The 21,693-nt window shown below is 41.5% G+C and overlaps 1 long non-coding RNA gene across 1 annotated transcript; it reads left to right on the top strand.

Moving 5' to 3' along the window:
* The first annotated feature begins 2,449 nt into the window (after nt 1-2,449).
* On the top strand, nt 2,450-21,663 carry LOC107182318. The gene is made up of 3 exons (XR_001513047.1): nt 2,450-2,460; nt 12,739-12,742; nt 21,376-21,663. It is a non-coding gene; the product is annotated as an uncharacterized LOC107182318 (long non-coding RNA).
* Nucleotides 21,664-21,693: the final 30 nt, after the last annotated feature.

Here is a 21,693-nt window from a genome sequence, read left to right as displayed (position 1 = left end):
CTCCCCCCCCCCATTCTTCAAATAGCCTTAAAAAGAAAAGTAAGTAGAAGGCAAACAAATACAAAAAGCCCATAGAAACAGATACTTGGGGATATTGTTATTTACCCTATCTCTTTAGGAATTGAAGCATTTTGAAAACAGAAGCTAGGCCTATTTTCAAGTAAATTCATTCATTCGTTCATATAGTAAGCATTTAAATTTATTTACTTATTTGTAGAAATGTCTAAACTATTGAGAAGTACAAGGAGAAAAACAACTCCCACTTATACTCCTCCCTACCCACCAGAATTAACCAGAGTTAATATATTGGCATAATTGCTTTTAGTCTTATAAGCATAAGCATTTAAGGTGGAGTATAAATAAGAACAACCCTAAACCTAATAATAAACATTAACCCTGTTTAACAGCATTTCACTCAATAACAGCACCCATTAGGTGCTTAATTGTATTCATTTACTAAGAAGCAGAATAAATGTTTTCGTGGAAGTTTCTAACAACATTGGTTCTCTGAGATGCAGCTGAATGACTTGCTGTAGCTCTTATTGCAAAGTCCTCACATCCCAAGTCCCACTTCAGGGTCCTCACCACACTACCACAGAGCTTGTCTGTGTACATACAAACATAACCCGGCAATGGCTCTTCTGTTATCTACAAAATATTTGGGTGTGGGTTTGGCGGTCGGACTCAACTGAACTCAAAGGCTCTTGTGAATGCAGACTTAACCGCAAATGATTAAACACACACACCTCTCTCTCTCTCTCTCTCTCTCTCTCTCTCTCTCTCTCTCTTACACACACACACACACACACACATACACACTTTCACACACACACACACACACACACACACACACACACACACACACACACAGGCATGCACATACACCATTGGCTAAAATAATTACAAAATGCTACAAAATGTTTAAGATAAATCACTTTTGACAGTGATTGCCCCTGGGGGAGGGGTAGCAAGTTACATTGGAAACTACCCCAATTTCTTCTTAAGTCATGTATCCACTGGCTGGGAAGAATTCCCAGCAAGCCTCTCCCACCCATTGTATCCCCTGGCAGCCTTCTTTTAGGGATCCAGTGTGTCTGAGTTCAGTCCTGATAGGTGGCAAAGAGAGAGAGGATTTCAGGGCTGCATATGCCTCTTGCAGGAAAAGGGCTATTTTTTCTGCCTGGGTTGGGTTGTGGTGGGGTGGTAAGAGCGGTAGGTTACCTCCAGCTGCAGCTCATTTCATTCCTTGCCTTTCCTTCACTCAGCTCTGAACCAAGTATAGGACCAGGCACGTTTGGTTTGCCCTTCCCGCGACCAAGCGGGGGATGGAGCTAGTGGAGCCGATGGGCTGAAGCAGTGAGAATCCTGATCTGAAGCCCTTGTTTGACTCCAGGCCAAGCGTTTGGAACAGCAGGCCTTTCATACTGGGAAAACCCTTGCTAGACCTGCTGGACATGCCACACAACCACATATGGCTCAGCTCATGTCAACAGAACTGATAACCAAATTGGGCTTCTTGGCTTCCTGTCCCCGGTAGCCTTGCCAACCCGCTACCCTCCAAGTCCCAATTAACACGCGGCTCCGCGAGAGCCATGAGGTGGGAGCTGAGGGTTTGTTTACCACACAGTTAACAGGCAAATACAACTTAATCACAAGGAAAACAGCTTTTATGAGAATCATCTTAAAGTCCTCCTACGGCCCTAGTAAACCATCCAGGAAGCCCAAACTGAGAGTTCCCTCTGATTTCAGTGCTGTTGGAGGGGGGGCCCGGAAGAGACAGATGGAGAGGCCAGGGGTCTTGCTTTTGCAGCTACCAGGCTAAGTGAATGCCTCTCCAAGTGACCACCCTACCTGACCCTTCTGTGGGCCGCAGGTCACTTTGGAAAGAGACAAAAGGTTGGGGGGGAAAATCTATTAACCAGAGCCCACTGAGCACCAGGCACTTTTCACATACTTTCTCTGTCTTTATTCCATCACTGTGTGGGAGACCCCTCTGTTACTCCCTTTTATGAAGGAGAAAACTGAGGTTGGATGAGGTGAATCACTTCGGGGGGTTACACAGCGTAAGTGCAAAAGTGGCATTCGAACCCAGGTCAGGTGGCCTCCAAACTCCATTTCCTTCTACTTCCCCTCTCCTAGGAGAAGATCTGGACTCTAGCTTTGGGCCCAGTAGTTTTTAGTCATGGGTTGCTAGGCATATCCATCCATAGCTCTGCATCAGTTTCTTTATCAGTATGATTTTATGAGAGAATCAGATTTGATAATATAAAGTTGTAAAGCAGTATGCCAAGGCCAGGGGCATTACTCACATTAAAGACAGGAGCACTCTAGGCCTGGGCAGCGACCTCTGAGAGTCACAGTTTATTACTCCAAGTCCGGTTGGTTAAAAATGAAGAGTGGATGTTTTATATGAAATTCTGATTTTTGAAATTAGTAAACATTTTATGAAACATCAAGAATGTATTTTAAGACATAGAGTACTTATGCATAGAAATAATGTCTATCTTAGGTTTATAATATAATCCAGGGGGAACTCATACTTAAGTGTTCAGAATAATCCATCACACTGTGGGGTGGGAGGGTGATTTGCAGACATTCTTTGTAAGTCAGTTTTCATAAAATAACTTCTATTTACCTAAGTCTGTGCTGTCCAATATGGTAATTGTTGGGGTCCAACCCCAGCAGGTCCAGGGGTTCCCAAAGGTGTGGATGGAGTCGGCAAGGAAGGAATGACACAGAGACAGCGTTCAGTTGATCAGCAGCCTAGCCAGTTTCTCTAGCCAGATTCTAGCCAGGTTCTCTCTGCAGACATTCTTAGTTGCTCACCCAGCCTCCATTCTCTTTTTCTTTTTTAATTTAATTTCTGAGAGGGGAGAGAGAGAGAGAGAGAGAGAGAGAGAGAGAGAAACACATTGATTGCCTCCTGCATTTTCCCCAACCAGGGCCAGGGATCGATCCTGCAACCAAGGTACATGCCCTTGACCGGAATCAAATCTGGGACCCTTCAGTCAGTGGGCCAACGCTCTATCCACTGAGCAAAGGGTTAGGGCAGAAAAGTCTTAATTGGAGTCTTCAAAGATGATTAGAATCTATATAGTTGAAGAGACAAGGAAAATCTTTTTAAAACGGGGAAAGGACAACAGCTTAAGAAAAATCACAGAGACAGGAACAAGAAGACATTTCTGGAGAGTTGACTCTTTGGAGTACTGGTTAGGTAGGGCCTTAAAGAACACTTTGAGGAATATGGATATTAACCTCTGCCATTGGGGAACCATTGAAAGTTTCTGAGTGGGAGGTGACATGATGAAACCATTGTTTTAGGAAAAATAATTTGAGGATATTTGGGCATTAATAGTTCCCCAAAGTATATCAGTGCTTTGGGCTGTTATGAATTACCTATATAATAATTTCAATTAGGTTTGGGGACAATTTTTTTGAAGGTTACTTGGGATTTGGGAGCAGTGCTCATTTGCTCTTTGCTGTTTCTTACCTTCAATTCATTTATCTCTGCCTCTGGAACATACCCAGTTATATTTACACACAGACGCATGTGCACACAGCCCATCCCCCTTTCTCCTCCTTCTCCCTGCTCTCCCCATCAAGCAGACTTGCTTCTCTCTATTACTGTCCGCACCCTCTATCCTTTATTCCTCATTTCCCTGGGCAGTTCTTTCTAGAAAAATAATAGGAAAGGCCTTCAGTTAATTTACCTTTTTAATATTTTATTTGTTGAAAGCCGACTGTGTAGCTTCTGGGGACACCGAATTAAGACATGGTACCTGTCCGTTAGTGCCAGCATGGTGGGCGAGATGAATATATACATTACTACAGCACAATATGATAACAACTCCATTGGGAAGTATGAACTAGAAGTAAAGAGATAGTAACATCAGGCAGAGTTCCAACACTGACAATTTTGGTATGAAGGACCCGGGGGAGTTTGAGGCACTCTTCTCCAAGTGGAGATGCCATTAAGCAGCTAGAGTCGTGGAACCAGGATTCCACAGAGAATTACAGACTGCAGAAGCAGATTTAGGAGTCATTGCTGCAATGTCAGTTGAAGCCAGGTAAGTAGAGGAGCTTCTCAAGGAGAAGACACACACATCCCCGCTCCCACCACCAACTTCTTTAGGAATTTGAAGATCCTAAATTGATATGGCACACTGATTGCTTATGGCTTTGTGTATGACGCTGTAAGTGTCCACAGGGCCTTATCATGACTTTCGTGGGCTGTAGTTGCCTCTGGATGCCCTCCTGCCCCACCACCTCTACCAGCACTTACCATCCCAGTACACCCCACCTGCGAGCACCTGTGGCTCTGGCCCAGTCCTCAGTGAGGCAGGCCAGAGGGCAGGGTGTTCATTGTCTCTGCGAGCAGCACTTAGCCATGAAGGGTGGGCATTGGGAGGTAAATACCCCAGATTCCTCACTCCTCATCTGGAATGACTTGAGCATATTCCACCCTCGGATCCAGAGTTACCCAGCAGGGCTGACCCTCGGTGGCCCACGGTGGTAAGCTGCTTGATTACACACTACTGACTTTGGGCACTTCCCTGTCCTCTCCCATTAACCTCTCGTCCTTCTTGGGACCACCTCCCAGAAGAACTACTTGCATTCAAATCCCTGTTTCAGGATCTAAGCTAAGGCAAACTGTCTGTTCTTTCTGGCCTTCTGAAGGTGAATCGTTTGAAATGTATAACCTGTTTCTATCCTTTTTTCATCTGCTGCTATACTTTGTCTTATCCTATGCCATATTCCCTCAATGCTACCTGGCTATAATCTTTCAAAACAGACATGGAATTATAAATGAAACTTCTTGACCCAGAAGACACAAATAGATAATAGACACCTGGATAAAAAGTCCCTCATCTATTCTTGGAAACAGGTGTAATGATAATCCTATTTTGTATTTACTAAAATCTTTCTTTCCAAGGAGTTCAAAGTGTTTCATATGAATCCCCTGTGGGCAAGAGCAGGACTGGCTTCTAGCACAGCTGTCAATTAGGAAAAGTGTAAATTATATGAAACTGGGCTTTAGAAACCATTCTGTTTCCCCTTCAAGTGGCCTTCTCTGCTCCCTGGTACTCTGACACCTGGCCCGTTTGTACTGCCCCATTTCTCTTTTCACCCCAACCTCACTCCTTCCCATAGTGACTGGCACTTAGCCATTTTTCAATCCATCTCAGCTTAAGGAATGATTATTGATATTATGAATATGGGGTTATTTTCCCCAGGAATATTTGCATATTTTTTATTTTTATTGATTTCAGAGAGGAAAGGAGAGGGAGAAGGACAGAAACATCAATGATGAGAGAGAATCATTGATTGGCTGCCTCCTGCACGCCCCTCACTGGGGATCAAGCCTGCAATCTGGGCATGTGCCCTGACCGAGAATCCAACCATGACCTCCTGGTTCATGGGTCGATGCTCAGCCACTGAGACACGCAGGCTGGGCTACATTTGCAGTTTAATAGGCCACATTTACACACTGAAAATCTGAAAAAATGAAATTAAGTAGCAGAATCACAAGCAAATAAGAGCCTTTGGTTAAAGATAATATTAGGCCATTTGGCAATCTATATGATCTCAAACTAATCAATGGGAAACTTTCAAGAGGAAAAACATGGGTTCATGTGCTCCCACCATTTCTGTTTCAGAGACAAGGTTAAATAACAAAAATGAAATTATGAGATTCCATATATGAAGTTTTGTGCCTTTGATTACCCAGAGTAAGTTAAACGTGTGGGTTTAGGTTAAACTTTAGGGAGTATTTGCTGTGTGCTGGGCACTCAGGAGATGCAGAGAAAGGAGAATGTGAATGCTTCCTGTCTTTGTGGAGCTTACTTGTGAGACCCTCTCTACCTCAGGGTTAAAGAGTGAAGACTTCGGTTCTTAAAATGGGCTCCAAAATCGGTCTGCAGGGTGGGGACCTCTGATTTGATCAGAATCCAGAGTTAAAGAAAACACTGTGCTTCCAACTAGGAGGGTTTTAAAAAGGCAACTCCTTTTCTTTAAACCATACTCTCAGGAAGAAAGAGCATAGTACTTGTGGATCGTAGAAAAGCCACTCTTCCACAACCTCTTTTCTTTTCTTTTTTTTTTAAAAAATATATTTTAATTGATTTCAGAGAGGAAGGGAGAGGGAGATAGAAACATCAATGATGAGAGAGAATCACTGATTGGCTGCCTCCTGCACACCCCCTACTGGGGATGAAGCTAGCAACCTGAGCATGTGCCCTGACTAGTATCCAACCATGACCTCCTGATTCATAGGTCAGCACTCAACCACTGAGCCAAGCTGGCAGGGCAAAATAATGGTGGTGAGAAGATAGGAAATTCTTCTGACATATGTCTTCCTTAAAAAAAAAATGTGCTCCAGCAAAGAAAGATTGATTGAAAAATAGCACAAATACATCATTTCCTTTCCCCTTCCCAAATATGAAACATCAACTTTGGGGGAAATTTTTTTATGCCAGCAACTTAGCAACACAAACACACAACTTCAAACCCAAAAGGGATTTCCCTCCCTAGGGGAGGAGTGCCCTCTCTTTCTTGGGTATAGTCCCGTTAGAGACCACTGATAGAGGCTGCCTGCTAAGACTGTGGAACAAATGTTTTGTGCTCCAATGTTGCAGAATGTACTCAGCAGAAAGATTCTTTTCTGTTTTCAAATTACAGTTCACATTCAATATTATTTTGTATTAGCTTCTGGTGTACAGCATAGTGGTCACACAATCATATAGTTTACAAAGTTTTCCCTCAGGTATTTCAAGTAGCCACTTGACACGGTACATAGTTATTACAATACTAGAGGCTCCCTACAAGGATTCGTGCACCAGTGGGGTCCCTCAGCCTGGCCTGCGGGGATCGGGCCAAAAACAGCTCTCCAACTTCCCCTGAGGGATCCCAGATTACGAGAGGGTGTAGACCAGGCTGAGGGACCCCACCGGTGCATAATCAGGGCCGGGGAGGGACATGGGGAGGGCTCCAGGGCGTGTCTGGCCCATCTCACCCAGTCCCGATCAGATCAGCTGGACCCCAGCAGCAAGCTAACCTACCAGTTGAAGCATCTGCCCCCTGGTGGTCACTGTGCATCAGAGCGACTGGTTGAACAGTCAAATGAACGGTCGGACACTTAGCATATTAAGCTTTTATTATATAGGATTATTGACTATATTCCCTCTGCTGTTCTTTCCATCCCTGTGACTGTTTGGTGACTACCAATTTGTACTTCTTAATCCCTGAACCTTTTTAACCCAACCCCCTTCCCTCTGGCAACCATCCATCTGATTTCTGTGTCTATGAGTCTGAGAAAGCTTATTTGCAAAGTGTTCAAAGGCTGGCGAAGCAGCCACTCTAGTTGGGGCTTTCTACACCCCAGGCCTTCCCTGACCAAATTGATTCAAACTCTATGAAAAAAATATATCTTTTTTTTTCCGATGACCATAACAGCTATTTCCATAAAGAGGTCCAGATGTTTAATTTTTCCAAAAGAAAATTTTAACAAAAACAAAATAAAAGTAACTGAGGAAGGATCATTTTTCCATTGACTTCTTAACCCAAATGGGACTGGTTGCACCAGTCTAAACCACAGATTCACTTCCTCCAAGAACTCATCCTTTTGTCCCTCTTCCTTTCTGCCTCCACGCAGGTGCCTTCCCAGAATGCCTCTGGCCAGGCGCTGCCACCACTGCTGTATTTCATCCCAAGAAGCTGTTTTTCAAGGGCCAGCTGTGGACAGCCGAAGGTTGTCACACTTTCTCTCCAGCTCTCTGGGCCTAATAACAAGCAGAACATGGTTTCATCAACTTGAGCTACATTTTCCTAAGTCAGTTAGGAAATCCCCTCATGCAGTGGCCTGCAAAAACAAATGCCGAATCAGAAAGAACAGGTTTTCACAGAGGTATGGACCCATTTGTAGCTCCTGTAAGCAAAAAGGCTTGGTTTGGGGAAATGAGAATTTGCTGGGTGAAGTGACCAGCGTGGGAAGCCGTCATTTAAAATAGCATCAATCCAGCCATAAAGTCATGCTTTAGAGTTTCTGTTCTCTCCCAAACAGTTTTGACGTCTGAGCTTAGGGGGAAGTTTCTCCTCCCGAAGATTCTAAACTCTTGTCTGATTTTTGTTAACATTAATTTCTGTGGGGAGGGTGGAGGTGGCAGGATCCCTGCACACCTACCTGGACCCTCCTGCCATCCAGCACCTTAAAAATAAGAGATGCCTGTGGGTGCCCCATAGCTTGTTTGGTTAATGCAATGGCTCATAACTAAAATGCCAGTTTAACCACCAGTTTGTTTTGCTGGTGTTTGGTTTATACATAAACATGAGTGGGAAGGGACCAACATTTTTTTTTTAAGTACACATTTTATTTTTATTACTGCTGCTTTGTTTTTTGTTTCAAAGAGATGGCATGGACTCAGGGTACAACAGCTGTACTCAGCCCAGCTGGAAGGCCCCCGATTTTAAACTTCTGTGTCTTAATAGGGGGTTGTGTGTTGAGCATTCAAGTGCTGTTAACTATCTCTATTTTATTTGCCCTACGGCTCCTGTGGAGCAGAATCCAAGACCACCTCCAACTAGGACACATGGGGAGGGTTGAGGCTAAGGAACTGGCAAAGGCAATTTAGACCATGACATCTCATGAGGAGCTGGGTTGCTACCCTCAGAGCTCATCTCACAGGTTCTTATTATCCTAGGGCACGTTAAAGTTTTATCTTTGTGTCCCTCCTGTCCCCCAACCAGCTCATAGATTACATCCACGAGGAATATAGTTTTGGTCTAGTCTGGCTCATTGTCTTAATATATTGTATCTATCAGAGGTGAAAATGGAGAAATCTGGGGCTATACTACACACATAATAGACAATAAGTACTGACTGGATCATGAAATGATTCAAAGGTGCATGGGCCGTCCCAAGGAAAAAAAACCACATTATTTCCCAAAGTCATCCAATCTTTCCTAAGAGATCAAACACACAGGCCTAACCATCAAAGTCTAACCCCCAAAGTGGGCCTCAAGTGGGTTTAGGGAGCATTGAATTCTCTCTGTTTTGTGTTCATTAATCTTTTTTCTAATGTAAACTCTTTTATCAATTAAAATCCAGAGTGTTTCTGAGGGACAGTGGTCGGTCATTCAGTGACAAAATATGGCTTAGGAGGAAAAATTTGAACCCAGATGAAATAACATAGTCACATTTCGAAGATTACTTTTTCCAAATGATCTCATCATTTCTCCTAGACAAGAGGGAATCGAGCCTGATGCCTCGTTCCTGTGATCCGAATGGGTTCCTACCGGGGATTCCGGCCTGAGCCACGCATAGTTTTTGACCATAGGTTGCATGTGTGGAGTTAGGGGGTGTTAATCCAAGATGCAGCATTTTAGGCAGAAGACAAAGCCGAGGCCAACTTTCCAAGTGAGTTGTTCATTTCAACGGGCTGGGAGGCCAGTGAAAAATCTGCACATGATAATGAGATGAAAACCAGTGAGATCAGGCTAGAGTGAAAGTCCAAAACAAAGAATGAGTGGCAAAGTTGAGAAACAGCCTGAATGGTGAGAAGGTAATGGCAGCAACTTTTTATGAAGTGGTAGTGGTTTTGGGTGTGGCCCCGGAGAGAGCCATTAAATGCCCGACTTGGTGTGAACACATCTTAAATTTGTTTCTAGGAAAAACAGATTGGAAAATCAATTAACTTAGAATTATGGAAAGATGAAAACAGTAACCAGGATCAAAAGAGCAAGGAAAATGAAAGAGAATACAGCTAGAAGGTGGCTCATCCCACTGGGATAAAAACATCTCATAGTATGCAAGTGATTTTGTAGGGGTAATTTCTAATCTTCTATCAGTGTGCATAGGTGTAAGGCATAACCCTGGGTTACTTGAAAGGAGTAGCAGTATAAGCAGTCTGAATGTAAGCTATTCAGTATTGGCCCTGGAGGGGAAAGACTTCAATTTTTATTTTATTTTTATAGAGTTTTCCTCTAAGTTACTAAGTGGGAACGGTACTCAAGATACTGAACACATGAGGCATAGACCTAACTGCTACTTGATCTAATGTACAGTGAGCAAGGATGCCTTGCAGGTGGGGCTCAGGAAGGTGTTGTTTCATGGTTGCATTTATTAGAAGTTTTTATATTTATAGTGTTTTATTCTTTCTGATATAGTTTATTAATTTTGAATTATCTTATGATAATTCGAAGTACTTTCCATATGAATCTAAATCTGTGCCTTACTAATGCATGTTTACTTAGATTTATTCTATGTAAGTTAATTTACATGTAAATTAAGAACTTTTTATCTAATTTCTGGTTAGAAAAGAAATATACATGCTCATTAAAAAAACTCCAAATAACACAAATGTGTATGAATTTAAAAGTTTTCACTAATTATCGTCACCCAAGATAATAATCGTTATGTTTAGTTCAGTAAATATTCATGGAGAACCTACTATGGGTCAGGCTCTGGGCCAAGTTATGAGGATAAAACAATGAACAGAACAGGTCACAGCTTCTGTCCTCGAGAAGTCACTGTTCAGAACTGATTTTCAACTGGGGATTCATATTGGAGTCATTTAGGAGGGTATTTAAAAATGCACATCCCTCTCTGAAATAAATAAACATATATATATATTTTTTAAAAAAATGCACATCAAGCTGAGAATGCTCAGCTCTAGAGAGCCAAGAACGACTAAGAGATCACTTTTCCTTTCTTTTTTTTTTTTAAAAAAATATTTCTTTATTGATTTCAGAGAAGAAGAAAAAGGAGAGGTAGAAACATCAATGATGAGTGAGAATCATCAATCGGCTGCCTCTCGCACACCACACACCAGGGATTGAGCCCGCAACCCAGGCATGTGCCCTTGGCTGGAATCAAACCTGGGACCCTTCAGTCTGCAGGCCGACGTTCTATCCACCAAGCCAAACCGGCCAGAGCCACTTTTCCTTTCTTATCAAATTTTACTTTCACAAGTGGCTTCTAGTACCCTGAAGAGTTTTGCAACTCTTATGCCTGTGATTGTTAAAAAGGCTTGGAGTGGCATTATTTTGCCTATGCAAATAGCAAGGAGTCAATGATAGTAACACCATTGATCTAGTGAGGGCATAATGAATGTCTCCATGTCTTGTTGTTCACATATGAGGACAGTAATGAGCAAGAGTGTTATATATAGGAAGAAATGTTAGTAAAGATATACATACATTAAAGTGATTAATAATTTTAATAAACTACTATGAATATTTTACCTATTCATTGGGTTATATAGTAATCTCTTTAAAGAGTAAATTATTCATCATTACCAGAGAGTATTAACTTTGTAAAACTACTATTTACTGTTCTTATAAGTAATCACCTATTCCATGGTCGCCAAACTGTGGCTCACGAGCCACATGCAGCTCTTTGGCCCCTTGAGTGTGGCTCTTCCTAAGCCTTAGGAGTACCCTAATTAAGTTAATAACAATGTACCTACCTATATAGTTTAAGTTTAAAAAATTTGGCTCTCAAAAGAAATTTCAATCGTTGTACTGTTGATATTTGGCTCTGTTGACTAAGGAGTTTGCCGACCACTGACCTATGTATAATATTACTGAACAGTTGGATCATTTACTATGCTACTTTGGGCTCTCATTCATTCATTATCAAACATTATTTTGCATGCATCCGATGCCAGGTACTATACTAATTGCTGAAGAAACAGATGTACTTCCTGCCCCCCAGAGCTTATGGTCTAGCAGCAAATAGACAATTAAACGAAGTCTAATGGTGAAAAATGATGAAAGGACAAGGTGCCATGAAGACATTTAGGAGGAGTGTCGTCTGGTCTAGTATGGTGGGCAGAGAACATCTATCAGGAAATACCTTTTAAGAGGAGGGTGGGATATAGGAAACAGAGTGTTCCACTCGGAGAGGAAACAGCCTGCTTGAAGGCTCACAAGCAAGCAGTAGCTTGATGTGTGTATGAGAAACAACCAAATATACGCGTTCTATAGGACTGGACCATAGAGTGTGAAGTAAGGGCCTTATCCAGGAGTGCCTGAATGGGCTGTTACAGATTCTCACTTTTAGCTTAAGGAAAATAGGAAACTATTGAAGCGTTTCTAACAGCAGAGTGATTTACTCATGTTTATGTTCTTGAAAGTTCTTTGACTGCAGGGAGAGATGCTAATCCTGATAGGAGACCAGTTACATGTATTGTTGCAGTAATTGAGATGAGAGATGCTGGTTGCCTACACCAGTCATCAGCAAGCTAGCTGTAGCCTGTGGGTTGGATCTACCCGCACCCGTTCATTTACTTACGTAGTTCCGTGGTTGCTTTTGCACTACAATAGTGGAGTGGAGTAGTCGTGATAGGACTGTTTGACCCATAAAGCCTCAAATATTTGCTATTTCACCCTTTACAGAAAGAATTTGACACCTAGACTAGCCAAAGGTGGCAGTGGGGAGAGACCATAGAAATGAGCACTCATATGTGGAATATAATGATCAACATAATTTGATGAACAAGAATAGATCCAGAGACAAATGGCAGGGGAGAGGGGGGTTAGAGAGCAACCAAGGGACTTGTATGCATGCGTATTAGCATAACCAATGGACACAGACACGGGCGGTGGGGGCTTGCCCGGGGTGGGAATGTGGGGTGGGGGGTCAATTAGGGGAAAAGGAGACATATATAAAACTTAAGATAATAATAATAAAAGGAAATGAGAACTATTTAGTTGGCATACTCAGCAGAAGTTGATGATCAGTTGGGTGTGGCTTGCGAAGCTGGGTGGATGAGAGTGCCACTCTCTGCGGCTGGTATTGTGGAACTGGAGTGGTGTGTCTGTGTGTCTATCTGTGTGTGTATATGTTTGTGTGTGGCAGCTTCGTCTTTATGAGGAAAGTTGCACTTTGGCTGAACAATGGCTTTGGTGAGCGCTAATGTGTGACTATTTTTATCACCCCAAGCACATGGAGGTCGTTTTCAATATTTCTTCATAATTTCAGGAAGTCTGAGTTGTATTTTCCGTATTTATTAAGTAAGGTACATAGAAGTAAGAGGTTTTTGATTCGCTGTATATATGCTCGGTCTCAATATGTGCTCTGTCTAGCATGCTTCCTATTTAATCCCAGAGGTCTAGTTAGGGGAACAGGGCATTTAAGTGAAATTGAAGTTCTGTTTCTCTATCTCCTTCTCTGAAACCAACTGAGAGATGGTTTCCTGTGTTGGGAAGGATCTCACTGTCCGACTTGGTGATTTATGATTTTGTTAGATGCATCTGTTTATTTTGCTTGCAGCCAATTCATGTTGGTTTTAAAGAAATATAAGTACTGCAAGAGAGGAAACATTGAGAAGACAGAGGAAGGACAACTTTGGGATATGGGAAGGGCGAGAAGAATTTAGGAAAAGAGAAGCTATCTGGATCTGTGGGTAGAAAAAGGCTGCTCCAAATACAAAGACCAGGAAGGTAAAGAAATAAGAGGAGAAGGAGTGGAGGGAAAAGTTTTGCAAAACCTTGTTGAACCAGGCCTGAATCCAGTCCAAATTGACCCCTGATCTCATCCAAGTACTGTCCAGCCCCTTTACAGTTTGTAAGATGTGATGGAACCACAGGCCAAAGTGGTGTGGCCAGAGGCCATGAGCCTGGGGGAAGCATCTTGCCAGTGGGGTGATGTGGGAAGGCAGAGTGGGGAGCTGGCCAAACGCTGGTCGCTAATGCTATGTAATGAAGGCTAAGTGACAGACGGATATCCACTTAACTGCTGATTCCATCTCTCCACACCCTGTTATCATCATTTGACTGCTTTGCAGAAGGTATATTTTGCCAGAAAATATGTTTTAGGTTACTTGATTTTTTTTTTTTTTGGTTCTCAGTCATGAAACAACTTCCCTTTTCCCCTTGTTGATGTCAAGGTGAAAGCTTGAGATGGTGCCATTCTGGAGCCGTTCATCTTGTCATCCCCAGAGGTTTCAGAGGGCCTTCTGGGAAACTGCCAAGAGGGGATATTGACTCTAAAGGCAAGGAGGCAGTGCCCACACCAGGAGCCATCTGAAGCCTGAGTGGCTTTTGTGGAGTGTGTGTGTGTGTGACATTGCAGAGGGCCTGGGCTCCAATGCCTTATCTCTATGATCACTTGTCTATGCTTGTGGGTAAGCTAATGTTGCACTTGTTCCAATTAGTTTGGCTTCTGTATCTTTGCTTGTGGGAGCTCAGTGAATCCTCAGCCATTAGGGTTTGAGATTAGAGGGTTCTGAGGAATACAGGAAGCAATTGGTAGCTAAGAGGCTAAAAATTTAGAAATAAACCCTTTCTCATGAAGTCTTACTCTTTTAGAAGTAAAAATTCCTCTTCAAAAACAAAACAGACCCCCCCCCCCAATTTTGGTTATTTTTTCCTTATTTATGCCCTTTTAAACATTAACAACTTTGTCTTATCCCTATAAATACAACCCAAATTAGAGAGGACTCTGGAAGTCGAGAGCAAGGATATCATATATAGTCCTGAGGCAATTGCAAATAATATGTAGGAAGAAACAGAAACAAAAATGCTCCCAGAGTGGGAGCCTGGATGAATGGTGGGTGTCCTGAGTGCCCGCAGCCTTATTTGCCATCACCATGAAAACTCCCATTTCAGTGAGAAGGGCAAATGTGAAGGCAAATGACTGAGATATTTTTCTAATAAACTTCATTTGCCGGCCACCTTGTACCCTTCATTCTTTCTTTGCTCATCCTTCTGTTCCACTGTCTCCTCTTTCTTCTTTCATGTTTATTGAGTATCTACGATGGGTCCAACCTACATACAGGGAATACAGCTATGAATCAAGTAGACATGCCTTTATGGAATTCACCAGTACAATTCTGGAATTTTTTTCCTTGTGTTCTTAATCTTCAAAAATGCCCTGTAGCCCTAACCGGTTTGGCTCAGTGGATGGAATGTCGGCCTGCTAACTGAAAGATCCCAGGTTCGATTCCAGTCAAGGGCATGTACCTTGGTTGCGGGCACATCCACAATAGGAGGTGTGCAAGAGGCAGCTTATTGATGCTTCTCTCTCATTGATGTTTCTGACTCTTTCCATCTCCCTTCCTCTCTGTAAAAAATCAATAAAATATATATTTTAGAAAATGCCCTGTATATTATGTCTCTTAATAAAATTACCAGTTCTTTGAGAATTACTATATTTGCATGTGTTCAGAGTGTATCCAAAATAAGTGTTACAAAAAGTCAATAACTGCCATAATAATGTGGATACGTCTCATAATATACAAACTTGAGCTCAATGGAAAGTTCATGATAAGTATAAATTCCTATCATGTCTGGTCAAAAAAAATTTCTTATTTACTATTTTACTCTAAAATGACATCATTTTCAGGGGAGATGCTTTGATTAGTTTCCCAAATCCGTGAAGGACTGTCTAAGGAGTTCTGTGTGTCAAGGTTGGTCTTCCAGGGGTTCTAGCTGCAAAGGTCATTACCCCGAGGGGGGCTTTCCAAGAAGAGTCCTCCATCTTGGAGAAAGGAAAGCATAATTTTTGGGCGACACCCTGTCTATTTTAAATCATTGGAGAGGGGAAAAATATTTGTCTCCAAGACTGTAATTTTCCAGATGACGCCATATTGTTGCACAGTTGCCATACCATGAGAAAGAGCATTCTTGTGGTTTCTGCACTGGAAATCCTGTAGGAATGCTATTTCTGGCATCTTTTCAGAATGAAGCCAGGCAAGTATGGGGAACAGACAAGCCAACCAGATAGAGCCTGTGGTCTCTTGGCATGTTAGAAAAGTCCCTTCAACACGGCATTTTTTAAAAATAGGACTTCTCAGTGTATGAGGTGCTGAGTGGGATGGATGATGAGGACTAGGGGGTGGAAATATTAGTCCAGCTCAAATCCGGACTTTCATGTGACTATTCTCTCATAAAAATAATTTTGAAGCTCCAATTTTGTCTTTTAGTACACATGAGTATCTCTTTTCAAAATTAAATTTTGATAGCCAAGGAATTTTTTCTTATGTTTGCATTCTAATAAAAATAGAAGAGACTTAGATAGGGGGATGGATATTCAATATAGTTTTCCAGCTGGGATTTGGCTCCTGGGGAAACCTACTTTCTGAATCTGGGCTGAATGTCATGCATAGATCAGAAATGATTTGGTTAAAAACAATTGTACATAATTCTTTTTTTTTTGAAATAGGAAAGTCATAATAATTTAAAAAACTATGGCAACATTTGGTCAGATAACATTTTTTTCTCTTTAACTTAGAAAGTTACCTTACCACACCACCTTTAAATAACACCTTTTAGAAATACTTCCAGATTGTGTTCAGTCTTTTTCCTCTGAGATGAAGATATTGATAAAGAAGGTACAATACTCTTTTATTTAACCCCTGAGTTTTTAAAATATATTTTATTGATTTTTTTTACAGAGAGGAAGGGAGAGGGATAGAGTCAGAAATATTGATGAGAGAGAAACATCAACTTGCTGCCTCCTGCACACCCCCCACTGGGGATGTGCCCACAACCAAGGTACATGCCCCTGACCAGAATCAAACCTGGGATCTCTCAGTCCGCAGGCCGACGCTCTATCCACTGAGCCAAACAGGTTCGGGCTGAGTTTTATTTTTTAAAGTAATTATTTATTGTTGAAAGTATTACATATGTCCCCCTTTGACCCCCTCCAGCTCGCTCCTGCTCCCCCCCCCCTTTCCCAGGCCTTTACTACCCTATTGTCTGAGTCCATGGGTTATGCATATATGCATACAAGTCTTTGGTTAATTACCCCCCTCACTCCCCTGGCACCATCACCACCAAGAAGGCACAATACTCTTAAAAGCCTGTTTAACACCTAAGTATGGAAATTATTTTGAGGGAAATACTATTAGAATTAGAAGATATTTCCTGGGCATTTCTGATAACCAAGTGTGGAATTAAATTGATCTAATACAGTAACTGAATTCATATGAATTAAATCTCATTCATAGCAGTCTGTATGTTTTTTTTGCCAAGTGTTCTTCAATACAACTTCTCTCTGTGTCTCTCCACCTATACATCTCTTTTTCTCTCTCTTTCCTTTCTCTGCTCCTCCCCTCACCTCCCTTGATGGTGACTCAGTAGCAGAAACATAGGAACAGCCTAAGCCCAGGCCTTAAGCTTGCTCTTCTTTCCTGCTCTGCGCTGCTGTTGGTAGGTTGGGGAGGTAATAAGCTTGGCCCCAAGGGGAGGGTGTGGAGAGACCATACGGTTTCTCTGGCAGTTATTGGGAGCAGTGTTGACAGGCTTGGGAGAAAGCCGAGGTCTGTCTCCCGTGCCAGCAGAAGGACCGCAGTGACTGACGCAGAGCTCTGGACAGAGGATTGGAGAGGCCCATGGCTCTGGAAGGTCTGGGTTTAATGCCTCCTAAAACTATTCAAGAAGAACCTTTAAATGGAAAAATCCTTCTTTGTACTAGAAAGGGTGCTTTCTGTCGTTAAGGCTCTACTTTGCAAATAAGAAAACTGTTAATTGCTTTTATTAGTATAATTAATGTAACGAAGGAATTTTTAATGCTAGACTAGGAAGGGATCCTTTCTTGAATCAGAACTTCTATTATACTGGAAGAGAGAGGATGGACACAGCTAGATCCTAGTTGCCATTTGAAAAACATGGACTTCTAAGAGGTAGAAAATATTTCTGAAAGTTTCTATCTGTACAGGAAGAAGGATGGCAAGTTAAGAAGTAAAGGTTGGGGACGTGGAGCTTGGGGCTGTACTTTCTGGTTTTCATGAGTAAATTAAGAAAGCAATAACTGTTTATTTATTAATATATTTTTATTGATTTCAGAGAGGAAGGGAGAGGGAGAGAGAGATAGAAGCATCAGTGGTGAGAGAGAATCATTCACTGGCTGCCTCCTGCACGCCTCGTACTGGAGATCTAGTCTGCAACCTGGGTATGTGCCCTTGACTGGAATCAAACTCAGGACCCTTCAGTCTGTAGGCCGATGCTCTATCCACTGAGCCAAAATGGCTAGGGTGCAACGACTGTTTTTGAGAAATAATTAGTGACTGTGCATATATAAGAAGTGGGATCCTCCAGCTAAGTTCTACCCTGAGGCTCTTAGGTAGCTACTGGTCAGCTACATGATATTGGAGAAGAGTCTGTCAGCTGCCAAGTTTCCTCCCAGAAGAAAGTGGCTCTTAGGGTGTCCCTAAGCAAAAGTATGTTAGAAAATTATCCTTTGGTGATGCTCTGATGCCATGACCTGGTTCCTGGGACTACAGGGAGCCAGTGGGAAGAAGAGGTGGTAAGGGGATTTTGGATGGGAAAATTTTCATCCCCTCAAGGGCCAAGCAGGGTCACACGCCATAATCCATTCAATCAGATAATGTTTTTTTCCATCCTATTTTCACTATATCCCTTATCCTGCCTGTTCCGCTTCTCTCTTGGGTTATTATAAACCTGGAAGGCAGATGCTCACAGAAACCTGAGAGAGAGGCAGCCAGGGACGAGGCAGAGGTTACTGTGTTTAGAATCCTGGTCAGATTCCTTCAAGCCTCTGCCTGATTTTCTTTTGGGTTGGCCTGTTTCCTTTAATATCCTGGACAATATAATTATTTGCATGGCTGGTCAGAAAGAAATGGCAGACTTCAATAAAAGTACCACTTCAATTAGAGTCACAGAAAGAAATAAGAGACTATCACAATTACAAGTCGTCTATTTGCCAGCGGGGCCAGGACAGAGTGCTATCTCCGCCGGTTGGCCATCCGGAGAGTATTCAAGGATTAACAAGAAGAGTTAGTGAGAAGATCCTGTGGTCACATAGGAATTTGCTACATATCTTGTGGGCTTCTCTGGAGCTAGATTTGTTTTAGGGGAAAAAGTGAGACTGGATTAGTGCCACTTGCGGAATCTTGATACCTTGATCTCAGCTACATCTACAGGCTTGAATTTAAACCTATGTCGGATTGGACGGTGCTTCTGATGACAGCTTGACCAAAATATTATGAAAAAGTGGAAGAAAAAGTACAACTTAATGATAGAGAATTAGCCTCTGCATTTCTGGTTCACCTCTCAGAATGGAAAAACCAAGTACAATAGTTAATCGTCTTTTTGCAGCTTGTGGGAGCAAACTTGTAAATACAGTTTTTCTCATCGCAGTTCTTGATGTAAAGATTTAAGAAGTTATCTTCAGAAAATGCAGCTAAAACTGTATGTACCCCAGATAGTTTTTGATTCCTAGAAGCATTAACGTTATCTTGGAATGTATCACTTTTTTTTTTTTTTGAAACTGCTAAGTAACCTTCCAGGAAAGAGCCATCTCTTTCTGGGAAGGCCTTGTGCTGCCTAATGTGGCTCTTGACAAGGGTAGATCAATCTATTAAGATTTAATAATTTTTGCTCATTTAACAAGTTGGGAAAAACAAAAAAATGGCCCATTATGGAGAGTTTTCACTATGACAGATGGTGAGAGGTATAAAGAAGTCCCCTTTTGCACCCATGCACTGATTCTCTCCTTGTGGGGCTGCTATGTTTGTTTCCAAACAAAACAATTTGATTCATTTTCTTAATTAAGTTGAAAAAAAGAGAGAAAAAACTCCAACATTTAAAAAGTCAGCTTCCTCATGTGACTTTTCACAAGCTGAAGAGTATATGCGGATTTAATTATAAGGGGCTGGGGGAAAAAATCTTTCTTCTTTCTGTTTTGGTGCAATTAAGTACCTGTCACACTCAGGCAACCCTTAATTTTTCTTGAGTGAAAACAGTTGATGAACTTAAAACTAATCCTGCCCCTAGGCTTTCTTGATGAAAGCCCTGTAATTAGAAATAGGGTTTCATCTAAACTTAAAAAGGTTCTTTTTTTCGTTTCCCTTTTTTTTTTTCCTGGATACATTTTTACTTTGACAAAATCTGTTAAATTTTGTATTTAGTGTTGGGTAGGATAACATCAATTTTAACCAGCACCAAAGAGCAGGCCTGTGTGGAGCTGTGACTGGAGGATGGGAGGGGATGCATATTAATAGTTAGCGGTTGTTATCCATGACCTCGCTGTTCCAAGTGTGGTCCAGGGACCAGCAGCATGGGCCTCCCTTTGGAGCTTGTTAGAAAAGCAAAACAGGTCCTGCCCCACACCCCGCTGTAAATGGTGAAGAACCCTGGATGCCTAGAATGCACATTAATGCATAAGAAACACTGGTTGGCAATGCCGACTGGTTTGTCGTGGAAAAAGGGGAACTTTCAAGTAAATAATAAACTGACTCTGTTCTTAGGGGAAGGAAAGCTTATAGTAAGTTAAAGAACAGTTTTATTTATTGGATCTTAAAATCTAGGCAACTAGTGTTGCCAGAAGAATTGTTTGAAGCTTGCTTCTGCTTCCAGGGATTTCCCATGAGAAACGGCTTTGCCTTAGATTCTGGACTCTCTTTTACCGTTTCCTGATGTGGACAGGGAGTGAAATCTGTAGTCCGCAGGGCAGACCTGGCTCTTCATTATTCTCACAGGAAGTGTAATTTCCATGCAAGAGTCATTGACTGAAAGTAGTTGCTCAGTAAGTATTTATGAATGAATCATGAATACATTCAGGTCATAGCTAATTTGTCATTTATATATCTCCTTTGGAGACATGTCTATTCAAGTCCTTTGTCCATTTAAAAAAAATATATTTTAGTGATTTTCTTACAGAGAGGAAGGGAGAGGGATAGAGAGTTAGAAACATCGATGAGAGAGAAACATCAATCAGCTGCCTCCTGCACACCCCCTACTGGGGATGTGCCTGCAACCAAGGTACATGCCCTTGACTGGAATCAAACCTGGGACCCTTCAGTCTGCAGGCCATGCTCTATCCCAGTGATGGTGAACCTTTTGAGCTTGGCGTGTCAAAATTTTGAAAAACCCTAACTTAACTCTGGTGCCATGTCACATATAGAAATAGTCATAATTTTTTTTGATATTTGCAACCATAGTAAAAAAAAGATTTATATTTTTGATATTTATTTTATATATTTAAATGCCATTTAACAAAGAAAAAACAACCAAAAATATGTATAAAATGAACAAAAACAGAAAAACAACGTATATTTAGGTAAAAAAATAATAAAAACAATGATAATCAAATGGTACGAAAACTAGAAATTAGTGACTTTTTTGGTGCTGAAGTTTGTCTGCTAGTTCTTTGATTGCAGGTTCATACTTAGTGCACTTCAAGGCTAAGCAAGTGCCACTAACTTCATCTGTTATTCAGTTTCTTTTGTTCGTTTTAATATTATTTAATGCTGAGAACAAAGTCTCACAAAAATATGTTGATGAAAAAATTGTTAGCAAAGCCATCACTGGATTTTTTATGTCGCTAAAAGTGACAGGTACTCTCTTCCAAGCACTCAAAATTTCTTGTTCATAGTTGCACTCTTCTTCATTATTCAGACGATTTTGTTCCAGATTTTCAAGTTTCGACCTTAAGTCGACAAACACATGAATCCAAATGCTACCTTGAAAATCTGCAAGTTGCATCTCTAAATTGTCAATTTGCATCCATTAGAAATCCTTTAATTCCAAAGTACTGTAAACAACTACATCCAGATATTTAATTATTTTAATGGTCTGTTCTAGGCTTCTAAAATGGTTGAATCTTTCGCTGAACTGTTCAAATAATGAGTTTACTATATTCTGGTACATAAGTATGGACTCCATTACACTCGTAGTGGCCGTCTCGAAATACTTTTTTATCAGAGGAAAATACTTATAAGTTTTAGTCTC

This window comes from Myotis davidii, unplaced genomic scaffold, assembly GCF_000327345.1.
Source record: "Myotis davidii unplaced genomic scaffold, ASM32734v1 scaffold535, whole genome shotgun sequence".
In the NCBI taxonomy this organism is placed as follows: Eukaryota; Metazoa; Chordata; class Mammalia; order Chiroptera; family Vespertilionidae; genus Myotis; species Myotis davidii.
Note: the sequence above shows the minus strand (reverse complement) of the source record. Positions and strands in the feature narration are given on the sequence as shown.